The sequence below is a fragment of the Phacochoerus africanus genome, chromosome 3, assembly GCF_016906955.1.
Source record: "Phacochoerus africanus isolate WHEZ1 chromosome 3, ROS_Pafr_v1, whole genome shotgun sequence".
In the NCBI taxonomy this organism is placed as follows: Eukaryota; Metazoa; Chordata; class Mammalia; order Artiodactyla; family Suidae; genus Phacochoerus; species Phacochoerus africanus.
Window position 1 is genome coordinate 183,358,031 of NC_062546.1, and position 24,131 is coordinate 183,382,161.

At 39.0% G+C, this 24,131-nt stretch overlaps 1 long non-coding RNA gene across 1 annotated transcript in view; it reads left to right on the forward strand.

Moving 5' to 3' along the window:
* Positions 1-24,131, forward strand: part of LOC125123521 (uncharacterized) — a 98,353-nt gene that overhangs the window by 69,007 nt on the left and 5,215 nt on the right. Inside the window, exon 2 of the long non-coding RNA XR_007134085.1 lies at positions 19,471-19,541. This is a non-coding gene — a long non-coding RNA (uncharacterized LOC125123521). The remainder of the gene's footprint in view (positions 1-19,470; positions 19,542-24,131) is intronic.

Consider the following 24,131-nt stretch of genomic DNA (forward strand, 5'->3'; position numbering starts at 1 on the left):
ACAGACATGGCTCAGATCCCACATTGCTGTGGCTGTGGTGTAGGCTGGCAGCTACAGCTCCAATTCGACCCCTAACCTGGGAACTTCCATATGCCACAGGTTATGTGTGTATCATAAAAATCACTTTAAAGAGCCATGGATAGCCTCAAATAAACAGGTGGTCATCACCTAGGAGCTGAAAGTAGATCTATGAGTGTCTTAAAAATATTGTTTACGAGAGCCTTGTCATATTTAGTAATAAGACAGAGATGATGAATAATGAACATCAGTTTCAAACAGGTCCATTAAAGGGAATGTCACAGGGTAGGTGTTCGGCATACTGGGTGTGATTTGTGGCCAAACAGGTCTTTTGTGGATTTCTCTGGATAGAAGTACAGCATGAACCTGCCTTTTTTTTTTTTTTTAAATAAATGATGGTTTAGGAGTGACTTATGAGTGATTGAATCAATTTCTCTGCCAACCATAAGTCGTAACATCTGTGGTTATGGGCCACTGGGAGCTTCCTCTGCATGTCTTCTGGGATAGAGGAGATATAGAAAGAGAAACCAACAAAAAAAATCTGATGACTAAGCCAGAAGACAGAGCAGGAAACCTTTTCTGATAGGGTAAAGATAGTAACTTGGTAACAATTACACACGCCGTTAAATAGTTATTTCCAAGGCTAGGAAAAGACAGGCATTCTATGTGTTGGAGAGGGTTTGAGGGTTTGAGGGTTTAGGGTTATTTGTGTTTGTGGTAAAGAACTCAGATGGGAAGTCTTTGTTTACTGCCTGAAGATTTAATAAATCAGTTTGCTTCCTGTCTTCTATCTCATCCACAGACAATATCTTCTTAAGTGGGATATTAAATTGCATGCATGAAGTCAAGCAAATGTGGAGAGGAAAATTGCCTTATTGAAACAGATCTCAGGATGTCCTTAACTCTCAGGAACATTAGGAAATTTTCAGAGTGCCTCACCAACCAAAGAGAAATGTTTAGGGCAAGATTTCATGCTATGTAAACCTCTGTGGCTGAAATAAATATTTGATACATATGGCAAGTCCAATAGAAGACCACTGCCCAATTCAAATCTGCATTGAGTGATAAAACAAGAAAGGAGCTTGAATGAAGGCCATAAATAAAGACATCCTCATTTTTTTTTTTAAGACATCCTCATGCACAATCAAGATTTAGAAACAGAGTTTAGTTCTGAATTTGCCTTGGCTTTTGATAAAATATGAAACAAGGAAGAATGGGAGGCCTCCGTTTTAGAAAAGCAGGCTGATTACAATTTGGTGGATAAGACAATTTCACAAGCAAAGATTTTGAAAGAGTGCATGAGGAGAAATTGCAATGGTCCAAGAGGAAGTGATTAAAGCATTTCCCAAGAATTACAGAAAACCAGGGTCAACATATAGTCACAGTCAGACAGCTTTCAGGAGGAGGTGGGAAGCAGACATAAGGATAAAGTGGTGGGAAGAGAAAGAAGTCCAAATCCAAGGTCACATCTGTTGTATAGACAAACCTTCCCTCTCCGTTGAGAGAGGGCTCCAGATGGGGGCCCTGAAGAGGGAGCATTTGTGTGAAAACGTTTTTATTTCTGAGGCCTAAAGCTGGATTTTGGATGTAACTCAAGTCTGAGAGAATTCAGATAGAAAATATAAAAAGTGGCAAAGACTAGCTCACCTCTTGTTTTAATCCTGCTTTGAAAATAAAATCTCATATTTGTCATAATTTTAAATGTATCAAAACATTTCATGATTATTATATCCTTAATTCCTGCGTGTCGGTGATACTCTCTAACAGGTTGTGAATGTCACAGAAAGTAGATGAGAAAAGGAATGCATATTCTTAGATGCTACGGAGCAGGTGCATCAGAGCTGAGCCTGATGAGTGGGGTCAAAAGGGAAGATGGGTTGAGGCAACTCCTTCTGGAGAAAATAGTGCCCATGTGCTACCTACTCATCCACTATCTGCTGATTCATGTGTATTATCTCTTTAATCCTAGAAGGAGGACGTATAACTGCTGTTTATGATTGAGGAACCTAAGGCTCGGAGATATTAAGTAAATTGCCATCTAGCCAGTAGTGACAAAGCTAGAATTTCTGTTTATTTCTGTCTGATCCCAAACCTACATTTTCCAACTACGTACCCTACCCACATTGCATTTGCATTGTTTTTGAAGTGATGTGTGTTATTGAATGTTTACATCATCCAAATCAAGTGTAAGACAAAAATATATTTCAGCTTTATTTTAGCTCATCTACCATTTCACATTACTTGTATTACTGCTCCTTTCTACTTTCAAAAGCAATAGAGATTAAGTACAAATCACAGCTCAATATATTTTGTTGTCTTGAATCAGTTCAGCAGTTCTGTTAGTGTATTGGTACAGTGCCCTTTGATAGAGTTTTAAGGAGGTGGGCAGTATTGGGGAAAATCCAGTTGGCAGGAATATGTCCCCCTCCCCCATTCCTTCCTTCCTCTCAAAGATCCTTTGCTCACGTCTTATAGTAAATGATGAAGCACTCCCTTTCTGTTAGTTCCTGGATGTAATATTAAACTGGAAGAATTCCATGAGAGCAAACTTTGAAAAATCAGAAACACTGAATATTTAGAAAATCAAATAATAAAGCCTGCAGCAGCTGTGATGGACCCATTCATTGGCTATGATTCAGCCACATGTATTTGCAGCTGGGGTAGATTTTTTTTGACCTTCGAATGGAGACTGCTTTCTACTTTCCTGACTTGGATCACCTCGGTGTCAGGGTCCAGGTCATTTAAACGCAGTGGTTGTCTCTCAACCTTTTCATAAGTCAGTTCCTCAAATCATGGATGAATGGCACAAAGTGTTGGTTTTAGACAATTACTCACTTTGCCCAAAAACCCTGAGGACCAACAGAAGAGGGAAAATCGTCATTACATACTTTTAACACTTTTGATTTATTTTCCACCAGAGTGCTTAAAAAACATTTTGATATGTCGTGAGAAATGAGGACAAAACGAGGTGAAAGGCTTTCTGGTAGTCTTTGTACTCTGCTGAAATATGCACAACCAGCACTAGAGAAAGAGGGTAAGAAGTTTGTCCTCTTCACCTTCATCCATCTTTTCCTCGGTCCCTTGCATCCACCTGTATTGCTTTCTTGCGGTTCAGAGCCCACCTTTTGTTTCAGCCTTCAGAGCTGCCTTTCTTTTGGGTAAATGTCCAGAATTTGATCTTCTTTTGCTCTGTCAATTCTGTCTGTTTTCTCAAGTTCCAGGTAAGTGACCAAACTGTTAAGCTATTCAATCTGTTAAACTGATTGTATTAAACTCTTAATGAGTAACGGGGGATATCAGGAGATCCTCCTTCCAGATATCACACATAAATGCATCTCAGCTAGAAGCCACCAGAAGAGAAGTCACTGTATTCTCTTGGCACCATTTAAATCACAACCTCAGAGTATAGGTTAGAGAAACCATTCACAGCCCACAAAACAATAAAGAAGCAACAATGAAATTAGGGCTAGATGGCGACACAAAGGAGCCCTTTGACCCCAAATCTAATCAGCACATGGAGGTGGCCGCTGAGGTAGACCCCTAGAGAGGAAAGCAGAAGCTCATCGCTTTCTTAGCCTTTGGGAGTCAGATTCTCTGACTTCCGGGGTCAGTTTACCGACTTGTTCATTCTTTTATTCCCTCATTATTTCACATTTCCTGTACAACAATTTTGGGTCAGTCACATAGGGTTAAATGCACCACACCTCTGTCACTTCTACAGTGAAAAGATTTGTCAATTTGCAACCAAGGAAAACAAAACTAGGGATTTAGTTTTGTCTTAGATAAAGACATTCTAAGATGCTTTGTCCATGAAGGTGCAAATCCTCTTATGAGTTTACTTTCTTAAAACTGGTATAAAAGAGAAAAAAAATTTCAAAAGTATATTTTTATAAATGTTCACCATCTCATTAACAGCTGAATGATAGTCTTATTTCATTATGAGCTATCACAGTTTTGGGGGTAATGCAATAATCAATATTAACATTTACTGAGTACTAACTGTATGTCAAGAAACTGTGCCGTATGCTCAGCATGCATTTTTCATATTTAAACCTTAAGAAAAACCCCCCTATGAAACAGCTTCATTATTGCCTTCTTTTCCCAGATCAGAAAATAGATCTAGAAATGCTGGTCTCGCAACTGGTACTTAGAGCCTGGATTTGAACCCAGGCAGTCTGACTGCAGAGTCTGTAATGTTTTATTGTTGTTACTCTTCTTTACTCTTTTTTTTTTTTTAATTTTAAAAAGCTTCAAACCATAGGAGTTCCCATTGTGGCTCAGTGGCAAAGAACCCGACTAGTATCCATGAAGATGTGGGTTCAAGCCCTGGCCCCACTCAGTGGGTTAAGGATCCCAAGTTACTGTGAACTGTGGCATAGGTTGAAGACGTGGCTTGGATCTGGTGTTGCTGTGGCTGTGGTACAGGCCAGCAGCTGCGGTTCCAATTGGTCCTCTAGCCTGAAAACTTCCATATGCCATGGGTTCAGCCCTAAAAAACAAAAAAGTGCAAACCATAGAATCTTGAAAATATAGTACGGTGAGCATTTGTTAATCCTTTGCCTAAGTTCAATGAACATTAATATTTTGTTATATTCTTTCTATATGTATATATGTATTACATGTATGCATGTGTATACATGTACATGTATGTGTGTACATATGTGTGTGTGTATTTTGGAAAAATAATTTGAAAGTCATTTGCAGAAAAACTATTTTTAAGAACAAGTATATTCTTCCATCCAGGATCAGATATTGCATTTGGATGCCAAATCGCTTTAGTTCCTGTAATCTAAGAAAGTCATCCTATCTTTTTTTGTCTTTTAGACACTGATATTTTTGAAGACACTGAGCCAGTTATCATAGAAGATAAATTTGTCTGATTGTTTCCTTGTGATTAGAATCAAGTTAAGCACTTTTATCAAGAATACTGCATAGATAGTGTATACCTCCCATTACTTTTCTTTAAAAAGCACATAATGTCAACTTATCTGGTGAACCAGAATATCTCTTTTGTAAAGATACCCTTTTTCCTCTTTTTTGATGCTCAAGTTGCACCAAACTGGGACCCTGGAAAACCCTTCCAAGCCAGCCGCTATGTTCATTTGAAACATATTTATTAGTGTTTGTGTATTTCCTTGCTTTTTCTCTTGATAGCTATTTTATACTTTTTCTATTCTGGACCTGGAACCAGCCATCTCTCTGAGGATCTTTCATTTATTTTAATGAGGAATGGTATTAGAAACCAAGATCTGGGCTCTATTCTTTGATAAAAGACAGTCGTTATTTTTTTTCTTTCCTTTTTAAGAATTTATGTATGTATATATGTGGTAAAAATCACATAAGATAAACTCAAAATGGCTTAAAGGCTTAAATATAAGACAAGGCACCATCAAACTCCTGGAAGAGAACATAGGCAAAACATTCTCTGACATCAACCTCACAAATGTTTTCTCAGGTCAGTCTCCCAAAGCAACAGAAATAAAAGCAAAAATAAACCAATGGGACCTATTAAAACTGACAAGCTTTTGCACGGCAAAGGAAACCAAAAAGAAAACAAACAGACAGCTTACAGAATGAGAGGAAATAGTTTCAAATGATGCAACTGACAAGGGCCTAATCACTAAAATATACAAACAATTTATACAACTCAACAGCAAAAAAAAAAAGCCAACAACTCAATGGAAAAAATGGGCAAAAGCCCTGAATAGACATTTCTCCAAAGAAGATATACAGATGGCCAACAAGCACTTGAAAAAATGCTCAGCATCCCTGATTATTAGAGAAATGCAAATCAAAACTACTATGAGGTACCATCTCACACCTGTCAGAATGGCCATCATTAATAAGTCCACGAATAACAAATGCTGGAGGGGGTGTGGAGAAAAGGGAACCCTCCCGCACTGTTGGTGGGAATGTAAGCTGGTACAACCACTATGGAGAATAGTATGGAGGTACCTCAGAAAACTGTACATAGAGCTACCATATGACCCAACAATCTCACTCTTGGGCATATATCTGGACAAACTTTCCTTGAAAAAGACACATGCACCTGTATGTTCATTGTAGCACTATTCACAATAGCCAAGACATGAAAACAACACAAATGTCCATCGACAGATGATTAGATTAGGAAGATGTGGTATATATATACAATGGAATACTACTCAACTATAAAGAGAACAAAATAATGCCATTTGCAGCAACATGGGTGGAACTAGAGACTCTCATCCTGAGTGAAGTAAGTCAGAAAGAGAAAGACAAATACCCTATGATATCACTTATATCTGGAATCTAATATACAGCACAAATGAATCTTTCCACAGAAAAAAAATCATGGTCTTCGAGACTAGACTTGTGGTTGCCAAGGGGGAGGAGGAGAGAGTGGGATGGATGGGGAGCTTGGGGTTAATAGATGCAGATGATTGCCTTTGGATGGATAAGCAATGAGATCCTGCTGTGTAGCACTGGGAACTATGTCTAGTCACTTATGATGGAGCATGATAATGTGAGAAAAAAAAAGTATTCTTGTATGTTTAACTGGGTCAGCATGCTGTACAGTAGAATATTGACAGAACACTGTAAGCTAGCTATAATGAAAAAAATCATTATATTAAAAAAATAACAGAAAAAGAGTAGAAAAAATCACATAAGATAAAGTTTACTATCTTTATTTTTAAGTGTGCAGTTAAGGTTTTCATTGATTTGAGGCCTTTTAAGGGGACCTAGAATATATATGAATATAATAGAGATATGTGTGTATATATTATTTTAAATTATAAGTTTATAGGGCTTTTCCTCACTATCCCCATCCATATTTGTAACTTCCTTTTCCTTTCTTTCTTTTTTTTTTTTTGTCTCTTTAAGGCCACACCTGCAGCATATGGATGTTGCCAGGCTAGGTGTCTAATCAGAGCTACAGCTGCCAGCCCACACCACAGCCACAGCAACGCCAGATCTGAGCCATGTCTGGGACCTACACCACAGCTTATGGCAATGCCAGATCCTTAACCCACTGAGCGAGGCCCCAGATCAAACCCGAAAAACCATGTTTCCTAGTTGGATTCGTTTCTGCTACGCCCTGTCAGGAACTCCTGTTCGTTTGTTTTTAGAATACATTTCACAAAGATCTGTAAAAACTCATCTCACTATAAGTATATTGTCAGAGTATTGTGTTAAGAAGCTATTTAAATCATAATCTCTGACTTTTTTTTTTTTTTTTTTTTTGCTTTTTAGGGCTGCACTTGTGGCACATGGCATTTCCCAGGCTAGGGGTCAAATCAGAGCTACAACTCCTGGCCTACACCACAGCCACAGCAAAGTGGGATCTGAGCCACATCTGCGACCTACACCACAGCTCACAGCAATGCCGGATCCTTAATCCACTGAGCAAGGGCGGGGATTGAATCCGAATCCTCTGGACACTAGTTGGGTTCGTATCTGCTGCACTGCAAGGGAAACTCCTATAATCTCTGATTTTAGAAAATAATGTTCAGCTATTCGTTTCCTTCTTTTATTTAATTTTATTTTTTGAGCTGAAAAATGTTCGTCACTCCCACAGACCCTGTATTCTTATACTCATTCATTCATTCATTCACAAAGAGAACCAGGTTTAGTTCTAGGTATTGAAATATAGCAATGAGCTGGAAAGCAATTATCTCTGTCTAGTTAGGAAAGGTCCACAGAAAGAAAGAAAGAAAGAAAGGGAGGAAGGGAGGGAAGGAGGGCGGAAGGAAGGAAGGAAGAGAGAAAGGCAGGGAGAGAGAAGGAAAGAAAGAAAGAAGGAAGAAAGAGAAAAGGAAGAGAGACAGAAAGAAAGAAAAATGGATGGATGATTTCAGAGGTTCTTAAATTCAGTGGAGAAAAACTAGATAAGTTGATAAAGATAGAAGCTAAGAATAAGGACAGAAAGAACTACTTTGGATTGGGAAGTTCAGAGATATCCTTTCCGAAGTGGTTTTTGGACTAAGATCTAAGTACAAAGAAGAGAGGAACCAGGCTTCTAGATGCAGTAAGCAAAAATGCTCTAAGGCAACAAAGGTGAATGTTGAGAGCGGTGGGATGTGAGAGCAATGAGACTGTCCTGATGCTCCAGGAAGGGCCATAAAAGTAAAGAGTTAAGATTTTTTTCTGAGAGTTACAAAGAGCCAGAGGAGTTTTACAAGAAGAGAAGTAAAGATGTGGCTGGTTTTGAAAGATCACTCCAGTTGCTATGCGGAGACTGGATCATAGATGGGCAAAGTTAGAAGCCAGCAGATTCGTATTCAACAGCAGGAAGCCTCTGACATGCAGGGGAGACACTCCTGGCTCTGACTGAGGCAGTAACAGAAAAAAGATTGAGAAAAGTGAGTAGATCCAGGATATATTTATCAGAAAGCCTCCTGAAACAAACACACTTTATTTTGGCAATTTAATCAGAATGTTCTACTTGTAATAAAATAAAGGTTTCTTTTGGGTTAAGATTTATGGAGATAAATTAAAATTTTTTTCTGACTCTGCAACAATGTCCAATTTACACAAAAATTGCAAGTACACTATAAATAATTTTTTTCCTACCTTGTATCATTTGGGAAAAAGTCAGTGCCATAATACTCCATCGCACTCCCAAAATAATTCTCACAAACAAGAGCATTCCCTTACCTAATTGCAATGTAATCATCAAATTAGAAAACTAACACTGCTTTACTATGATCTCTAATTCTCAGACCCCATTCAAGTTTTGCCAATTATCCCCATAACACTCTGTACAGAAAATCCAAGTCAGAATCCCATGTTTGGATTTAGTTGTCTTGTCTCCACAGACTATGTCAAATCAGAACAGTTCTTTGGTTTTTCCTTGACTTTCATTATCTGGATACCTTTTTACCCAGCTGTATTGGTATATCATTGATATATAACATGGTGCAAGTTTAAACTGTACAGTGTAATGATTTGATCTGTGTTTACATTGTGAAATGATTACTATAATCAAGTCCACTGTAAGAAAAAAAACTCTGACGAATATACACGTAAGAATTCTCAACAAAACACCAGCACACTGAATTCAACAACTCCCTAAAAGGATGACACAATGTAATCAAATGGGATTTATCCCAAGAATGCAGGGATGATTTAACACCTACAAATCAATAGATGTAATAAACCACATTAATAGAATGACAGATAAAAATCATATAATCACCTCAGCAGATGCAGAAAAAGTATTTGACAAAATACAACATCTTTTCATGATAAAAACTCTCAATGAATTAGGTATAGAAAGAATTCACCTCAACATAAGAAGGCCATGTATGACTAATACACAGCTGACATCCTCAATGGTGAAAGGCTGAAAGTTTTTCTTCTAGGATTAGGTACAAGACAAGAGTGCCCAGGGAGTTCCCTTCCTGGCTAGTGGTTAACGAACCATGAGGATGCGGGTTCTATCCCTGGCCTTGCTCAGTGGGTTAAGGATCTGGCATTGCTGTGAGCTGTGGTATAGGTTGCAGATGTGGCTTGGATCTGGTGTTGCTGTGTCTGTGGTGTAGGCTGGCAGCTGTAGCTCTGATTGGACCCCTAGCCTGGAACTTCCATATGCTGTGGGTGCAGACCTAAAAAGCAAAAAAGCAAAAAAGGCAAGGGTGCCCACTCTCACCATTCCTATTCAACATAGTATTGGAAGTCCTAGCTGGAGGAAGTAGGCAAGAAAAATAAATAAGTCATCCAACTGGAAAGGAATAAGTTACATTGGCTTTGTATATGCATGTTACAATCTTGTTCATAGAAAATCCTAAAGACTTCACAAGAAAACTATTAGAACTAATCAAATAATTTAGTAAAGTCATAAGATATAAAATAAACATGCAGAAATTAGTTGTCTTTCTATACACTAACAACAAACAATCTGAAAAGATTGAAATAAAGACTCCAATTTAAAATAGCATCAAAAACAGCAAAATACTTAGGAATAAATTTAGCCCAGGAGGTAAAAAAAATCTTCCACTGGTAAATATAAGATGGTAATGAAAAAAATTGAAGAAGATGCATATAAATGGAAAGATATCCTGTGTTCATAGGTCATATGAACTGATATAATGAAGATGCCCATGCTGTCCAAAGCTATCTATAGGTTCAATGTAATTCCTACCAAAATTCCAATGGCATTTTTCAAAGACATAGAAAAGACTTTAAAATTCATATGGAATCATAGAAAAACCCTGTAGAACCAAAGCAATCTTCAGGAAGAAGAACAAAACTGGAGGTATCACATTTCTCAATTTCAAACCATATTACAAAGTTGTAGCAATCAAAGAGATATAGACTGGCATAAAAATTGATGCATAGGCCAATGGAACAGAATCAAGAGCCCAGAAACAAACTCTCATATATACAGTCAACTTACATTTGAAAAAGTTGCCAAGAACACTCAATGGAAAAAGGATCGTCTCTTCAATAAATGTTGCTGGTAAAACTGGACAATCACCAGCCAAAGAATGAAATTGGACTCCTACCTTACATCATTCACAAAAATTAACTCAAAATGGATTTAAGACTTAAATGTAAGACCTGAAGTTATAGAACTTGTAGAATAAAACAGGGGGAAAATTTCCTTAATATTAGTCTTAGCAATGATCTTTTTTTTTTTTTGTATATGACACCAAAAGCATGAGCAACAAAAGCAAAAATAAACAAATGGAACTATATCAAACCAAAACTGTTTCCAAACAGTAAAAGAAACAAAAATAAAAAAGACAACATATGAAATGGGAGAAAATATTTCCAAATCACTTGTTTGATAGTGGTTAGTATTTAAAATGTGTAAGGAACTCATACAACTCAAGAGCAAGAAGGCAAATCAATTTTTTAAATGGCCAGAGAAACTGGATAGACATTTTTCCAAAGAAGACATACAAATGACCAACAGGTACATGAAGAGATCTTCAATGTCACTAATCACAGAGAAATGTAAATCAAAAGCACAATGAGACATCACTTCACTGTTTGAATGGCTATCAACAAAAAGGCCAGAGATGAGTTTTAACTGGGATGTGGAGAAAAGAGAAACTTTGTGCATTTTTGAGAATGATTTGGACACTCCTGGTGGCTATAGTCTAATTATTTGGCATAGTGTTCCTTAACATAGATTTATGTGGTGTTTTCTCATGATTAGTTTTTCAGGTTGTGCATCTGTGGCATTAATATCATGGAAAGGATGCTGTTTTCTTCTCATTGCATTCTGTCTGGTGGTACATAATTTTTATTTGTCTCATTTCCAGTGCTATTAGTCCCTCATTTAAGGTCGTGTCTGCTAGACTTCTTTACCATAAATATAACCCAAGCAGATAGCTCCCTCAACCCACTTGGATTCTAGACAACACCCCACTCACCATGAGGATGCCCTCCTCCTTACTTGTTTGGATTCCAACACCCTGTAACGGATTGCTCCTGTGTGATCATCAACTCAGACTTTGATATTCTGGACCAAGTCAGTGCTACAGCATCCCTCCACCTCTCTCAACTGTGGACGCCATTTCCAGTTTGCCCAGGCTCCAACGCTCGTGTCAGTCATTCCCGTTGTCCAAAGTGTGTAGACATTGTCCTCACTTGATGCTCCATATTGGGTCAACCCCTGTATGGACATCCGTCTGACTCAGCTCAGGGTTTACTACCCCAATCTTTTGACTCAAGGAACCCACTTTATGGTCAAAGAGGTGCAATAATGAGCACACAGCTGTGGGGTCTACAAGACATGCCATGTGCCACACCATCCAGAAGCTATTGGTGTGAAAAAGCAGTAGAATAACTTAGTTATTGACCATCATTCCCCATGAGAATGCACTGTTCACACTCTTCAGGGATATAACACCCCATGGAGGACTTTGCATTTGCATGGGTACCCCTCGCCCCACTCAGGCTCCAACATCCCACTGTGGGTAGCTGTCCACGTGGATGTCCTCCACTCTCTCTCGGGCTTCAGACTCTCATGGCTTCCCCCTCCTCGAGAACACATGACTGCCTTGTTCAGCCTCACCTAACAGTCTTCAGGTAAAATCGGACAGGAATAAAAAAGGAGAGGGAAAGGAAGAAGAAAAGTAGGAGAGAGAAAGAGAGCAATTTGGAAAAAAAATGTTCTGAAGCCGGTGAGAAAGATGATTTAGAAAATCTTATCATAGAATAATCAAATTGAGTTCACAATGATTTCAAGGCTAACGACATAAGTTGAAATGTGTGAAATTGAAGAGTACCATGACTTAACTGAAAAAAAACCTCTAAATTAAAAAAAAAAAAAACCTGGGAGTTCCCGTCGTGGCACAGTGGTTAACGAATCCGACTAGGAACCATGAGGTTGCGGGTTCAATCCCTGCCCTTGCTCAGTGGGTTAACAATCCGGCGTTGCCGTGAGCTGTGGTGTAGGCTGCAGACGCGGCTCGGATCCTGCATTGCTGTGGCTCTGGCGTAGGCTGGTGGCTGCAGCTCCGATTCGACCCCTAGCCTGGGAACCTCCATATGCCGCGGGATAGGCCCAAGAAATAGCAAAAAAAAAAGACCAAAAAAAAACAAGAAAAAAAAACAAAAACAAACCTTAGAGCACACTTAATGCTTTAAATAAACTTTCAAAAGATTTGGTATAGTTTTTAAGACATAATTTACGAACATTTTCAAAACAGTGACTATTAAGCTCTGAGTATCTTTATTTTCCAAGCAATGTGCTATGATTTTTAAAAAAGTGGAAACACTTTTGGAATGCTTGCATTTTTCCAGAGGAAATATTAGAGGAAAATAAAGGTCAGTCTGATATAAAAACCAAGTAGTTTAGGTAACTGTTATGGAGAAAAACACCAACACCTATTACTTTTACTACCAGTGAAAATCTTTTTTTTTTTGGTCTTTTTGCCATTTCTTGAGCCGCTCCCTCGGCATATGGAGGTTCCCAGGCTAGGTAGGGGTCAAATCGGAGCTGTAGCCACCAGCCTACGCCAGAGCCGAAGCAACGCAGGATCCGAGCCACGTATGCGACCTACACCACACCTCATGGCAACGCAGGATCATTAACCCACTGAGCAAGGGCAGGGATTGAACCCGCAACCTCATGGTTCCTAGTCAGATTCGTTAACCACTGTGCCACGACGGGAACTCCCGAGAATCATTTTTTGAATTAGAATTTTTCTCCCTCTCCATGATTGTAAATGCCACTGTTTTCCTTGCTGTGTGCTTTGTGTTTATACAAACCATTCATAATGGCAGAAGGTGTCATTTTCAAACGTCTCAGCAATTCTAGACACAAACATAACAAGATATATTCAAGAAAAGTGTTTCTCTCTGTATTCCAGAGCTTTTTGTTCACTCACGGAAACAATTAAGAATTGGGACATAACTGAAATGTGAAAGTACAAAAAAAGAGAAAAAACCCCACGATTTGGAAGTTATTTGTAAGTTGGCCTAAAAAAGAGTTGTACTAATAGTTATTACTTGGAAAAATTATTTTTTAGTAATTAAATCCATATTCTTCAGGTCTGTCAAACTCTGAAATTAAACAAAAAGGTATGAAGAGTGTTACTACAAATTTCAAAAGATTCTAATGTCAGATCTATATAAGCTACATGAAGCAGAGGACGTAAGAAGTAATTTGAGTAATTTAACTTTAAAACACCTCCACCTCAGATCTTTGGCCTCTATTTAGCATATATTCAGGATTCTAGATAATTAGCTTAACCACCTGCTTAATTTGCTTGTATTAGGAGTAACTCTGCTCCTATAGCTTGATAGGTGTTCAGGGTCTTCAAAATATGTAGATATCTCAGGGTCCATGGGCAAAATGCTCAATGGCATAAAATGAGACACTCTTTTTTCTAGATGCCTAAGAGATCATACTCTTAGCAAACTGACATGTTAGCTGAGAGATGGGAGTTGTAATTATGGTATGAAGTAGAAAGATAATGGAAACAACCTAAATATCCATTGACAGAGGAGTGTGTCAAAAAGATGTGGTCCATATACACAATGGAATATTACTCAGCCATTAAAAGGAACGAAATACCAGCATTTTTAGCAACATGGATGGACCTAGAAATTATCATGCTAAGTGAAGTCAGTCATACAATGAGACACCAACATCAAATGCTTTCACTGACATGTGAAATCTGAAAAAAGGACAGAATGAACTTCTTTGCGGAACAGATACTGACTCATAGACTTTGAAAAACTTATGGTTTCCAGGAGTTCCCATCGTGGCTCAGTGGTTAACGAATCTGACTAAGAACCATGAGGTTGAGGGTTCGATCCCTAACCTTGCTCAGCAGGTTAAGGATCTGGCGTTGCTGTGATCTGTGGTATAGGTTGCAGACATGGCTCAGATCCGGCGTTGCTGTGGCTGTGGCCTAGGTCGGCGGCTACAGCTCCGATTAGACCCCTAGCCCGGAAACCTCTATATGCCATGGGAGCGGCCCTAGAAAAGGCAAAAAGACAAAAAACAAAACAAAAACTTATGGTTTCCAAAAGAGACAGCTCGGGGGGTGGGGGGATGTGCTGGGGTTGTGGGATGGAAATCCTATAAAACTGGATTGTGATGATCATTGTACAACTACAAATGTAATAAATTCATTGAGTAATAAAAAAAAGTAGAAAGGTAATAATTTAGGGCAGAAGGTTATCTTAGGATAAACTAGAAAAAGAGTGTGAGATGAGGACCCTTGTGCAGGAGAAATCTATAGAAGATCCAAACTTTCCTTCCTGAGGGTCCTGAGCCTCTGAACACCAAAACTTATTAGGTCATGGCCATGATGGCTGGCCATGTAAGACTGGGCCTGAGACTACCAAGAGCTGGTCCAGTGAATCCCCCAAGTGCTTCTACACATACCCTTGTTTTTCTCCATTATGTAGTGACAGTCATACTTCCTTGCAATAATCAGTGTCCATTTCCCTCACTAGGTGCGAGCTCCTTTGGGGGCCTACTGACCTTCTGGCACAAGAAATGACCAGGTGGCAGTGAAAGTTTTAGTTTAGAGTGAATCTTAGGATAGCTTCCTGGGGGTAGCATTTCCCCTCCAGGAACCAGAGACTAAAATTGCTCAAGTGGGAGTTTCCACTGTGTCACAATGGGTTAAGAATCCAACTGCAGCAGCTTAGATAACAACCACAGTGGCTTGGATCATTGCAGAGGGGTGGGTTTGATCCCCTGCTCAGTGCAGTGGGTTAAGGATCCAGCATTGCCACAGCTGTGGTGTCATAGATCCCAGCTGTGTCTTGGATTCAATCCCTGGCCCAAGAACTTCCTTATGCCGTGAGTGCAGCTAGAAAAAATAAATAAAATAAAATAGCTTAAGTTGATCACTGGGAATGATGGTGAATGGGGTCATTCCTACTTCTACCTCTTGGGTACTGGGCCATATTTTCTAGTTATTAGGGATATAGGACCAATGCAGTAGCCAAAAATAAGTTATAGGTTAAAATTCTGGGAGTTCCCATAGTGGCGCAGTGGTTAACGAATCCGACTAGGAACCATGAGGTTGCGGGTTCAATCCCTGCCCTTGCTCAGTGGGTTAACGATCTGGCGTTGCCGTGAGCTGTGGTGTAGGTTGCAGACGCGGCTCGGATCCCGAGGTGCTGTGGCTCTGGCGTAGGCCGGTGGCTGCAGCTCCGATTGGACCCCTAGCCTGGGAACCTCCATATGCCGCGGGAGCGGCCCAAGAAATAGCAAAAAGACAAAAATAAATAAATAAATAAAATTCTGTTCTGCATCCTAAAGGATAGTGCCCCATTCTCACAAAGTGTCAGTTCTCAGCTGGTGTGTCAGTTGTGTCTTTAAATCATTCTACTGCTTTTTCACACCAATAATTTCTGGATTGTGTGCCACATAGCATGACCTGTAGATAACATGGTTGTGTGCTTATCATTGCACATCTTTGACCATAAAGTGGGTCCCTTGATTCCAAGTAACGTTATGCAGGATACTTACTCAATAAACCATACTGAGGCTGGTTGAGATACTGTGGGTAGCAAAGGCAAGCCCATCTCTGGAAGACATATCAATCCTGGTCAAGATAAATGATTTCTCCTTCCAGGATGAAGACGTCTCTCTCAGAATTTATTGCTGGTCTTGTTTTTTGGGGGAAGGAGGCAAATTCCTGGGCACTCCCAAGCCAAGTGGTTTCAATCACCTTAAGGACAACACTTCAGAAAAGGTTGCAGTTGTGAGCTGTTACCAGCAACACCTACAGCAGCCCATAAAAGAGATTTCCAAGCATCTGGATTGTTTAGCTCTTCACATCATCTCATGAGAAACAGGGATAGTATTCTCAGATGGCCACAGAGGCCAGCCTGGGAAAGTAATTGAGTGAAGCCTGCCAACTTGAGAGCTAACGCCCAGTCAAAAAGGGAAGTGCCAGTTTGTTGTTGCCAGGGTTGTTACCAGATCTTTTCATTTCTCATGCGATCCTGACAGTACAGATTTATTTTCATGAAAAAACTCTCAATTTTTTAAATGTTGATAATCATGTCATCTGTCTGTCTAATAGAAAACAGATGGAATATCCAAATTCGCATACATGGAGAGGAAGCATGGTGGAGAGTGGATCTACAGGAGCAAATGGAAGACATCCAGCACAATGACCATTTCAGAATTTTGAGAAAACCCTCTGGGTCAATAGCACGCAAGCACTGATTTAGTCTGCTTGCGCTGCCATTACAAAATACCATAAGTGGAGTGTCTTAAACAAGAAACATTTATTTTCTTATGGTTCTGGAGGCTAGAAGTCTGAGACTGCTTTGTTAGCATGGTTGGTTTCCTATGTCTTTAGGGTCTTTCCTTGGTATGTGCACATGGAGAGTGAGAGAGAGAGAATGGGGGGAAAGAGGAGAGCTTTCTCGTGTCTCTTTTTAGAAGGACATAAGTCCTATAGGATCTATAGGATCAGAGCCCCACCCTTATGACCTCATTTAACCTTAATTACATCTCTAGAGGCCCCATCTCCAAATACAGCTACGTTGGGGGTTAAAGCTTCAGTACATCTGAAGTTCCCACTGTGGCTCAGCAGGTTAAGAACCTGACATAGTGTCCTTGAAGATCTGGCTTCAATCCCTGGCCTCACTCAGTGGATTAAGTGTCTAGCATTGCTGCAAGCTATGGCGTAGGTTGCAGATGCAGCTTGGATCCAGTGTTGCTGTGGCTGTGGCGTAAGACTCAGCTGCAGCTCTGATTCGACCCTTAGCCTAGGAACTTCCATATGTCACAGGTGCATCCATAAAAAGAAATAACAAAACAAATACAATCTTTAGTACATGAATTTGGGGGGCAGCGGGTGCAAAAATATTCAGTTCATAACAGGCATCAAATAAAAGACCCACATCAAACAAAATGAAATAAACAAAGCATTCTTCAGCTAGAGTGGAACACCAGTGTTTGACTTCTGATATAAACAACAACTAAATGTTTACATATAAGGTTGGCCCCGAGTCTACTGTGTTTGTGCATCCCAAGCTGTGTGTCAGTTAGGTGGGATTTGGATCACAGTATTTGATTTACTGTTTAATTGATTACCCCAAGTTTTCACCTGTAAAAAGAAATAATGAGAAGTCTGGGGAAATTATAGGACTGGAAAATACATTGCTGTGCTTTTCACTTGAGATGAATTGTCTGGTTCAACAGGTATTAACCTAGTCATTTCTTGTTCTTTTTGATTTCAAACTGAGCTCTGCATTCCAAGTCAGTAAGCAGAGGAACAGAAAATAAAAACCATGTAGAAGTGAGAATAGAAATTAGGCATGTCTTCATGACCAGTATCAGACAAAGTTCAGATATCTCAGCTGATGTATTTTAATGGAGCTTTCAATCAGAAACCAAAAAGGGGCCCAAGAGCTGAAGATTTTTGTGCTCTAACATCCAAAAGTATCTGTTCTATATCTACATCCAACTTCAGCGTCATCTGGGAACTTGTTAGAAATGCAAAATTTGGCCCTAGACAGATAACACTGGATGGAACACTCTGGGGCTGAGGCTCAGTGGTCTGATTTAACTCGTTCTCTAGAGGATTCTGTTGCACACAGCAGCTTAAGAGCTTTAGTTCTATGTTAACAAGTTGATGGAAGGAGGAGAAAGGGAAGAAACTGGCATTTCATTTAGCATCTACAGTGTCCCAGGCATCCTATTAGGAGACCCAGTGGCAGCATCAGGATTTGAGCCCAAGTCTATCCAACTCCAAAGACCATATGCTCATTCCATTCAGTCAGATTTCCTCCTTAAGATATGTATTAAGTATTTCTAATGGCCTAGTGCTTCTTATGTGTTTTTTAATCTTTACAAGAGTTCCTAAGAGGTAGGCTATGTTATCCCCATTATACAGGTCAAAAAAAAAAATCAGGCTTATAAAAGTTAAGTCATTTTCTCACTGTGGCATAGCTGGTAAGGGACATAGATGGGATTTACACTCAATTCAGAATGTCACAAAGCCCAGGTTCTCACCTCACCTTCCTACAACAAGCTGTTTCTTTAGTTTGTACTGCCTGCCTACTGCTCATTTGTTTTCTGTGTTAGAAAATTCAATCTTTCTCAACTAGCATGCCACATCTAAAGCACAGAACACAGGAAATTATTTGAATGGCCATTCTCTTAATTATCCCAAGGATGGTGTTTAACTAGTGCCAAGGTAAAGGCATGGATAGGGGTGGGGATGGGGCAGAAGATCCAATTCATTACACACCATGGAAGCCTTTGGCATTTAGGGCTCACCCTGGAGAAAGCCTAGAAGGCAAATGGAAAACTGTTCTTATTAACTTATCTGGCAATTCAGTTTTCTCTTTTTTCCCAAGCTCTTCTTTGAATATCTTCTTTCAGTCAGAAAATTTGCCAAGAAAAAACATAGTATAGTTGAGAAGCCACAAACTCAACTCCTTTGCTAAACAGACATGCCTCACTTGATAACTCACTTTCATTTCCTGGCTCTGTTTCTTCACTGGAAAGTGTTGTCTAGATTCCTGGGTTTCCATTCTGTCCTGCTCTAGCATTCTATTGTTTATGAAAAGGCATTAAGCACTATGTCCAATCATCTGTCTTTATTTCAAGGAGAAAATAAATAAACAGAATACGGGAATAGACATATCTCATTATTTTGTGTATGTGTGTATCTTTAAGTGTAATCACCTAGGACCCTTTGAATATTACTGCATGTAGTTTTCTTCTTGACAGTGATGGGGTTCAGGACACACTACCCAACAAATATGGCACGCTTGGCATCTTGAATAATTTAAGCTGGAAGAGTATGAGAAAATGACAAAGCAAGAAGGTCACCCTAACTTCCTTCCTTCCCCTCTTCCCTGAAACAGGTCATAAAACCCTCATGTGAATGGTGACCTCCCTGTACCCAGAGGAAAGGAGCGTTCTAATCTCTGAAGACCAGGGAACACCATGAAGAATTCTAACCCACAGACTTCAGTTTCCCTCCGTTCACTACACTATCCTTATACTTCTTCCTTTTTTTCCAGTTCAACGTACAGATTTTGTAAGAATGCTTTAAGAACACAGGACGATCTTCAAACTTGGACTTACGATGGAGGTAACTTTCACTTGTGTGTATAGGGTCTGCCAGCACCACCTTCCACTCTCAGCCATCCCAGAAGTTCAGTCAGTTGTGGTCCTGTCACCATGTGTTAATTTAGCTCAAACATAGGCTCACTAATTTTTGTTTTTGTTTTTAATTGAAGGAGAGTTGATTTACAATGTTGTTAGTTTCAGCTGTGCAACACAGGGATTTAGTTATATATGTAGGTACCTATATACACAATATATTTTTTTCTCTCTCATACTTCTTCACCTATCTTATTCCTTTGTGACTTCACTCTTTATCAAATTCGGCATAAAAATACACAGGTTTGATTCTTTGGATCTTTATTTCCTTTTGAAGGCACCCATGCCACATAAGGCTTATATTAAGTAAGTCTGAATGTTACTCAGCCATAAAAAAGAATGAAATAATGCCATTTGCAACAATAGGGATGGACCTAGAGATTATCATACTAAGTGAAGTAAGTCAGACAGAGAAATATAAATATCATATGACATTGCTTATATGTGGAATCTAAAAAAAATGATACAAATGAACTCATTTACAAAACAGAAATAGATTCACAGACATAGAAAACTAACTTACTGTTACCAGAGGGGGAAGAGTTGGGGGGAGAGATAAATTTGGGATTAACATATACACACTACTCTATATAAAATAGATAGGGACCTACTGTATAGCACAGGAAACTATACCAATATCTTGTAATAACCTATAATGGAAAAGAATCTGAAAAAAGAATATATATTATATATAACTGATTATATATAAATGTTATTATATATATAAATTATACAACTATATAAACAAATATATATTACATTATATATAAATTATATATATAATTATATATTATAAATACATAATTTGCATATATTTATATTATATATGTATAATTTTATATATAAAACTGAATCATTTTTTTGTCCATGTAACCTAACACAGCACTGTAAATCAACTAGACATTAATAAAAAAAATACTTTTTAATGGAAACAATCTGCCACAGAATTTTGAGACCCATTTTAAAAAAGTTTAATGAGAAATATAAGTAAAGAAATACAAATAAAAACAAATCTCCATGCTTTTCTCTTGTTAATCTTGCTCTGTCAGTTTAATTTTCAGACCCAGCCAGTAATCCTAAGAGGGTCCTGTTTCCTTTTCTACAATATTCACAATTACTTCCTTGGATGTGTGTTTGTAAAGTTCTTTGTTCATGAAACATTTTCATTTAGATTTCAAGTTAGGATTAAGGGTGAAGGCCATGGTTACCCTAAACAATTTTTTTTTTCCCCACTGTACAGCAAAGGGGTCAGGTTATCCTTACATGTATACATTACAATTATATTTTCCCCCCACCCTTTCTTCTGTTGCAACATGAGTATCTAGACAAAGTTCTCAATGCTATTCAGCAGGATCTCCTTGTAAATCTATTCTAAGTTGTGTCTGATAAGCCCAAGCTCCCGATCCCTCCCACTCCCTCCCCCTCCCATCAGGCAGCCACAAGTCTCTTCTCCAAGTCCATGATTTTCTTTCCTTTTTTTTTTGTCTTTTTTGCTATTTCTTGGGTCGCTCCTGCGGCATATGAAGGTTCCCAGGCTAGGGGTCGAATCGGAGCTGTAGCCACCGGCCTACACCAGAGCCACAGCAGCGCGGGATCTGAGCCGCGTCTGTAACCTACCCCACAGCTCACGGCAAAGCCGGATTGTTAACCCACTGAGCAAGGGCAGGGATTGAACCCGCAACCTCATGGTTCCTAGTCGGATTCGTTAACCACTGTGCCACGACGGGAACTCCCACGATTTTCTTTTCTGAGGAGATGTTCATTTGTGCTGGATATTAGATTCCAGTTATAAGTGATATCATATGGTATTTGTCTTTGTCTTTCTGGCTCATTTCACTCAGTATGAGATTCTCTAGTTCCATCCATGTTGCTGCAAATGGCATTATGTCATTCTTTTTTATGGTTGAGTAGTATTCCATTGTGTACATGAGTTATCACCTCACACCAGTCAGAATGGCCATCATTAATAAACCCTAAACAATTTTTAACAAGTCTGTATGATGTCCTGAATCTTACCCATTTATGATGGCTCATTTGATTGAGTTCTGCTCAATTTGACCAGTTTTATTCTGCAGTATTTTCCCATGTGCATCCCCTGTAAACATCACATTAATACATGGAAAGCTGGCTTGAAATCCTCTCCCAGTGGAAAAGTTATGCCATGAGTGACTAGACCTGCTAATTACAAGTTTAGAGGTTATGGGAATGTTCCTTAGTAGGAAATTCCATTTTGAAAGAGTAGAGTCCATTTTTATTATTGTCATGAGCAATATGCATATATAAAGTTTTCATATCTCTAAAGACTTCAATTAGAAGCTATTTTTCATTGGCTTCTTAAAAAATATCTCTCCCAGAGAGATAAGAGTAAAAAGTATTGCCTTTTATAATCATTCATCATCTATCAGTCCATACATTCATAAAATTAAAAAAACGTTTTATAAAGAAAATCCAAAATATATTATCCAACCAAACCTACGCAAGTGTTGCATATTTTTGCAGAAATTAGATCAGTCAAAATAAGACTTAGAGGAATTTCCGTAGTGACTCAGTGGTTAACAAACTCGACTAGTAACCGTGAGGTTGCAGGTTCGATCCCTGGCCTTGCTCAGTGGGTTAAGGATCTGGTGTTGTCATGAGCTGTGGTGTAGTTTGCAGATGCGGCTCGGATCCCTCGTTGCTGTGGCTCTGGCGTAGGCCAGTGGCTACAGCTCCGATTAGACCCCTAGCCTGGGAATCTCCGTAAGCCGCGGGACCGGCCTTAGAAAAAGCAAAAAGACAAAAAAAAGTTTAAAAGAATAAGACTTAGAGAATGTTACAAATCTCTATCAGCTGGGTTGTTTGTAGGTTCATCAGAAGAGAATTTAAATGGCCAAAGGGAGGGGATGGGGAAAAGTCCCTTAATTCTTAACTGCTTGCAGCTGTTATCTTAGCATCCAGCCAATAAAGATTTATAAACAGTGCATTCTTTGTTTCATGCTGGGGTTCCTCTGTATGCAAAAAAAAAAAAAAGGATAAAATTCAGCATGGTTGCTTTCAGCCTTGGACAATTGAGACCAAAATAATAATGTATGGAAAACAAAGAATGAGGAAGTAGCAATGTGGGAAAGAACTGGTATCAAGAATTAAATGGAGTGACTTCTTATAATGTCCCCAGTTTAACCAGCTGTGATATTTACAGGCTAACAAATACAAAGCATTTAATCTGTACAGATATTAAGTCAATAAAAGTATACCTTTTGCCAAAGTTGCAAAGATACAAATTTGCTAAAATTTTCTAAAGCTCTCCTAAATAAAATCAGTGAAGCTTCTCTTTTAAGAATGGGGTGGGGGGCAGAACTTCCATGCCTGCCCACTTGCACCTCTCACCAGAGTCCTATCTTAATAAATCTACTTCTTGCCTATCAAAAAAAAAAAAAAAAAGAATTGGGGTGAAAAAAAGAATTGGGGGATTTCACATTGTGGCTTAATAGGTTAAGAACCCGACTAGTGTTCGTGAGGACTCTGGTTCCTGGCCTTGATCAGTGAGTTAAGGATCCAATGTTGCCTTGAGCTGTGGTATAGGTCACAGACCTATAATGTGGCTTGGATCGGATCCCATGTTGCTGTGGTTGTCATATAGGCCAGCAGCTGCAGCTCTGATTTGACCCCTAGCCTGGGAACTTCCATATACTACAGGTGCAGCCCTAAAAAAAAAAAAAAAAAAATTGGGAGCCAAAAACTTTCAGACATGATTAACTAACTGTGAGAGTTAGACTATACAGAGATGAATACTAAGCATACGTCTGTCATGCGTGTATGGTGTTCCACTGTGATTAAGAAAAATTAACAAAGTTTATTTAGCATGTTGAAAATTAAACTTAATTATAACTAGGCTAGATGATAGCTAACCATAGTTACCTTTTAATGTTAATAACTACTTTCAGTTTTTTACCATTGTTCCATATAAAATCTATTGTATAATTGTGGCACTCATTCTTTCATTTATTCACTCAGGAGTGTTTATTGAATTCTTACCCCTGGGCCATGCAGTGCACAAGGTAATGAGAATACAAGTGATAGGACAGTCAAGATCCCTGACGTTTGCAATTCTTTGGGGGAGATAAACAGTAAGACAAACACCCAATTAACTAAAGCTATTGACTTTTAAACAGAAAGTCAAAGGATGAAAAAGAGTCAGCCCTGTGATGAATTAATCCAAGAACCTTTCAGGTAACCAGAAATGACAACACTGGTGTGACTGGACTTGGGTAAAGGAGGGAGATGCCATGAAGGAGGTAGGAGGGGCAGGACCAAGGGGAACTTTGTAAGATAAGGGGAAAGGTTTGGATTTTATCCCAGTGAAATAGGAAGCCACTGAAAGGTTTTTAGTCAAGAGAGTAACAGATAAATTCTGATCATCCGGCAACTGTGCGGGATTATGGATTTGAGGGGTACTTTCTTTGAAAAAGTAATGATTCAGATTAGATGAATATTTCAGTAATTCAGGTGGGAAATGCTGAACAAAGATATATTCTTGGGC